The following is a 6000-nucleotide window of genomic DNA, read 5'->3' as shown; positions in this document are numbered from 1 at the left end:
ATAGAATATATGCTGTCCTATTTGTAGGACAACTCTGTCAACCAACTTGATCTAATGGACATTTATAGGGTAATCCAATCCAAATTGTAGAATATACTATTTCTATACATGCACATGGAAATTTCTCTAATATAGACCAAGTTATGGGTCATTAAAAATAAGTATCAGTAAATTTCAAAAAAAAATCTTACAGAGTATGTTCTCTGACCAAATGTAATTAAATTATTAATCAATAATACTGAGATATAAAAAAAAAAAACAGAGCTTCCCTGTTGGCGCAGTGGTTGAGAGTCCGCCTGCCGATGCAGGGGACACGGGTTCGTGCCCCGGTCCGGGAAGATCCCACATGCCGCGGAGCGGCTGGGCCCGTGAGCCATGGCCGCTGAGCCTGCGTGTCCAGAGCCTGTGCTCCACAACGGGAGAGGCCACAGCAGTGAGAGACCCACGTACCACAAAAAAAAAAAAAAAAAAAAAATTGCTCTATGGATTCAATGCAATGCAATCAAAATATCAACAGTTTTTTGTCTAAACTGATAATTCTGAAATTTATGTGGAAAATCAAAGCACTTAGAATAGTCAAAACAATAATAAAAACACAGTTGGAAGACTTCTACTACCTGATTTGAAGACTTGTGATAATATTATGTTAATCAAGCCAAAATGATTTTGGCATAAGGACAAACAACTAGATCAAAAGAACATATTAGAAAATTCAGAAATATACCTACATATATACTATCAATTAATTTTCGACAAAGTCACTAAGGGGAAAGTCTTTTCAGTAAATAGTGCTGGAAGAATGGGACATGTATGCAGGAAAAGTGAACTTTGATCCCTATCTCCTGCCATACACAAAAGTTGAGATGACCATAAACCCAAATTAAAAGCGAAAACTATAGGGACTTCCCTGGCGGTCCAGTGGTTGAGGCTTTGCCCTTCCACTGCAGGGGCGCAGGTTCGATCCCTGGTCAGGGAACTAAGATCCCGCATGCCATACAGTGCGACCAAAAAAAAAAACTAAAACTATAAAGCTTCTAGAAGAAAACTTAGGAGAATATCTTTGCAAACTTGGATGAGGCAAACTCTTCTTAGAAAGGACATAAAAAGCACTAACCATGAAAAATTGGTAAATAGGATTTCATAAAAGATTTTAAAATCTGTTCATTGAAAGATGTCTAGAAAATCAAAAGACAAGTCAAAGACTGGGAGAAAATATTTGCATTACATACAGCCAATGAAAGGTTTGTGTTCAGAGTATATAAATAACTTGTACAACTCAATAATAAAAAGACAACCAACCCAATGGAAAAATGGGCTTCAACAGACAGTTTAAAAAAGAAGCAATATGATCAACAGGCATGTGAAAGGATGTTCAACATTATTAATCTTCAGGGAAATATAAATTAAAAAGCACAATAGAATACCACTTTGCACTAGAAATAAAAGCATACATTGTTAGTGGGAGTGTAAAATGGTACAATTTTGGAAAAATGGTTTGGCAGTTCCTTATAAAGTTAAATATACCCATGCCCCATGACCTAGAAATTCCAATTTTAATATTTACCCAAGACTAATGAAAACATATGTCCACAAAAAGACTTGTACAATAATATTTATATCAGTTATAGTCACAGTAGCCCCCAATTAGAAACAGCTCTAATATCCATCAACAGAAAATGGGAGAAAGAAATTGTGAGATATCCATTCAGCTAAGAAAAAGTACATACTGTCTGACTTATTTTATATGAAATTCAAGGACAAGTAAAACTAATTAGATGATGGAAATCAGAACAATTGTTATCTATGGGTGGTAGAGACTATCAGGAAGGGGGCAAGAGAGAACTTTTTGGGTGACAGAAATAATGTATTATTTTGACTGCAGTGTTTATTACCCAGACGTATACATTTGTGTATTGTGTGTGAAAGAAGTGAAATTTATCAATAGTGTACATAAAAACCTATGCATTTCACTGTATGTGAATTTTGATTCAACACACGTTAAACTAAATACATTTTTCAAAATAGTCTTTTTTTACTTATTTTATTTAATTTATTTATTTATTTTTAAATGAAATCTTCTTTCTTTCTTTCTTTATTTTTGGCTGTGTTGGGTCTTCGTTTCTGTGCGAGGGCTTTCTCTAGTTGCGGCGAGCGGGGGCCACTCTTCATCACGGTGCGCGGGCCTCTCACTGTCGCAGCCTCTCTTGTTGCGGAGCACAAGCTCCAGATGCGCAGGCTCAGTAGTTGTGGCTCACGGGCCTAGCTGCTCCGCGGCATGTGGGATCTTCCCAGACCAGGGCTCGAACCCATGTCACCTGCATTGGCAGGCAGATTCTCAACCACTGTGCCACCAGGGAAGCCCAAAGTAGTCTTTTTTTTAAAAGGAACTTGCAGAAGATGCAAACAAACAAACAAAAAATGTCTTCAGTCTTGATCTGGCCTGGAATTTTTAACTATATTCTACTGGATTTTTAGGCCTAAACAACAATGTGAACTCAAGGTGATGTCAATTCAGCTTAGTGGATACCTCTGCTAGCTTCCTTTCCTCCCAGCTCCCTGCCTGTTCCCCCATCACAGAGGAGTAATTTCTGGGGAAGCCCTTTTGGCCTTTTTCTCCTTTGAACATGTTCTGATACTCTGCTTGAGGGACTAACTTCCTTTTGTTTTGGTGATAGGCCTCTAGAGTCTTCACAGTTGCTACAAGTTGATTCTTCTACTCCATACACTGCCCTGATTAATTTTGTCCCTTCCAGCCCACTGCCACCGGCCGGTTTAACCCTTCTTAATTTCTCATCTGGACTTTGACAACAATCTCCCATTGTCTGCCCCTCTCCAATATGTACCAAGGAGATTTCTCCATCTAACATCTGACCATATAACTCTCCTGTTTCAAAGCCTTGTATGGCTCTCTAATACCTACGAAACAAAATCCGAATCCTACCATCAGAAAAGCCCATGATCTGGCCTCTACCCGTTTTCCTAGTCACTTTTCCTTGCTATTTATTGCTCTAAGACTATGCATCCTTTCTCCTGCCGCCACATAGTCTGTCCTCTGCCTGGAGATCCCAGACACTCCCCTTCTGCCCACCAATCAGGATGGCCATGCAAACTTCTTACTTTCCAAGACCCACATCAGTGAAATCTTCCCACACCTTAAGTAGAGTCAGACTCCCATTATGTACTTATCACAATTCTACTGTATCTGTTTGTTCACTCGTCTATATGCTCCCTGCGGGCAGGGTGGGTTTTTTTTTTTTTTTTTCAATTTTTTAACCTCCAGCACCTGGCTCAGGATCATTTGCTCAATGAACAAGTGAATGAAGGAGTTGACCCACTTCTGGAATTTTCATGAGCAGTTCTTAAAGCAAAATCCCTCTGACCACTTCCAGGGAAGAGCTTCATCAAAGTCCACTTAGTTCAAGCTTACAGTCTAAATAAATAAACAAACAAACAAATAAGTAAATAAATAAAAGCTAGCTCCCTCCCTCCCTCCGTCCTGTTCACTACAGCAGCCATTTTAATAAGCTATATACCTAGCTTAGGACTGTTCTCTGATTCAGGACTGCTGAATTTGTGCTGAGAATATTAATAGGTACACACGAAGGCCTATAGGTGTTGAGGTCTTGGGGGGCCCTTCCCTTCTGCTTATCCACCTAGCTCTCCCCCTGAGGAGCAACCATTTTTGAAAAAATGGGTGTATCATGTTGCTGGAAAAGTGATTTCTGGTTAAGGGCAGCCCGGTGCTAACAAGCTCTGGGCTTGTTTTTATAGCTCTGCTTCATGGGTTTTAATATGTGGTATGTGTGTACAGCGCGACCAGCTTCTCCATTTAACTCCATCCCCAGAGGCAAGGGCCCGAACCTATCATTTTCTTATGTCTTGAGTACATCTGGTTTATTGCTCTTCACTCAATCTGTTTAGTATATGCTGTTTGCTCTACTGGCAGGATAATTTCCAACAGCATGCAGTAAGCAGAAGGACTTCCATTCCCTCTAAACTCTCTATGCATTCTAGGTAGGTATTGAGTAGTTGAAATGTAAACCACCGAAACCTCTTTCCTGTTATTCACTGTATTGATTCACCCTAAGAAGTTGAAACTCAAGAAAATGTTTTCTGGCTGAATTAGAAAGCAAAGAACATCTTAGAGCAAAAACAAAGTCAGGGTGCCGAAACTGTGGCCAGATGTCAGCACCAGTCCTGAAGTCTTACACAATCACAGAGGATGGAATACTGATCTTCGTTAGGCATTAAGTAGGCGTCTTCCCTGAGGGAGGGTTAGAATTCCCTGTTACATCTTCCCGGTTTGCTGGACCACAGTGGAGGAAGGAAATCATCAATTATAAGCCACTCAGATCCCAGCACATTTTCCAAAGCACTTCTTGTTTTTCAAGCCCCATATTCCCAGAACAAGCAAAGTTTCATTTCTTGTTGGGCGGTAGGAAAAGTCGGAGCTGAAAGTGGAAATCTTTAGCCATTGAGGATGAGCAAAAGCTAGAGGAGTCCACTCTTCCTAACAGGCAGCTGTGTGAAGGGCTTCCCAGCTCTTTCTCTGCTCCAAGCTTGCAGCTGCACCCCTGTCTCAGATCTCATGTTAGGAAGATGCTCCAGACAAGCAGATTACGTTCTAAGAGTTCACCGATATTCCTGTTCCTGTTTTCTCTTTTCTATCCTTAAGTGTTTCCATCTTGCCATCACCATCCATCTGAACTGACACACCCTTTTACTGTCCTTTGGGGGAAGGGAGCAGAGTATGAAACCAAAAGTAATTAAACTATAATAAGATGTCATATTCGCCCAGTGTTTTACCACTTCTCTGCTTCCACAGGTGGATTCATGAAGCAGATGACAAAAATTAAACCAAAAGTGGCTTCTCCTTGAGATTAAGTGGAAAGGGAAAACACGATAGTTAGAAACATCATCTAAGAGGCAGCAGCAGGCTTTAGCAGGTGTTCAGATCCTTGTGGAATGAAGCGTATGAGTGAGGTGACTAGGGGATAATCTGTCCTTTGCCTCTTCCAGCTTCTGGTGACTGTCGGCATTACTGGGTTCGTGGCCACAAGGCCACATCTTTAAGATCAACATCCTCAGATCTCCCTCTGCTCCATCTTCACACTGCCTTCTCTTTTGTGTGTCTGTGTCAGTCTCCTCTGCTTCCTCTTATAAGGACACATGTGATTGCATTTAGGTCTCACCAGATAATCCAGGATAATCTCCTCATCCCAACATCCTTTAACTTAATCACATCTGCAAAGACTCTATTTCCAAATGAGCTAACATTTACAGGTTCCAGAGATTAGAACCCCATGTCTTTGGGGGCCACCATTCAGCCTATTACAATGTCTTTTGCCCATTTTCAGTCTGGACTGTTTTTTTCTCTACTGTTGAATTTTGCGAGTTCTTTATACAAGAGCTGAGATACAAATCCTTTCCAGACATGTGGTTCACAAATATTTTCTCCAATTCTATAGCTTGTTTTTGTTTGTTTGTTTTGTTTTTGTTTTTGAACACTCTTCATGGGATCTTTTGCAGAACTAAAGGTTTTCATTGTGATGAGGTTCATTTTATCATTTTTTTCTTTTTATAGACCATGCCTTTAGTGTCAAGTCTATAAACTCTTCACCTAGCCCTTTGTTCTGAAACTTTTCTTCAAGTATCACCAGTATATTTCTAAATTTTTATAGTTTTATACTTTTTTCTAAAAGTTTTATAGCTATATGTTTTACATTTTTATGTTTTATAGTTTTGTGTTTTACATTTTTTTCTAAAAGTTTTATAGTTTTATGTTTTGTATTTTACATGTGAGTCCATGTTTTCCCAGCTCTTTGCCATGAGGGACTTTATTACACAGTTATGAAGATTTCTAGGACACCGCGGTGGACTGTATTACTGTTTGTGTTATTCATTCTCCCTCTTCCCTTTATGAGGATTCTATATCTGTGCCTATTTCCAGGCAGGAAGCTGAGGCTGGGAATGTCATGTTCAAGGATATTCACCATAGCT

The sequence above is a fragment of the Delphinus delphis genome, chromosome 6 (genome assembly GCF_949987515.2).
Source record: "Delphinus delphis chromosome 6, mDelDel1.2, whole genome shotgun sequence".
Lineage (NCBI taxonomy): Eukaryota > Metazoa > Chordata > Mammalia > Artiodactyla > Delphinidae > Delphinus > Delphinus delphis.
This window is presented reverse-complemented; position numbering follows the sequence as displayed.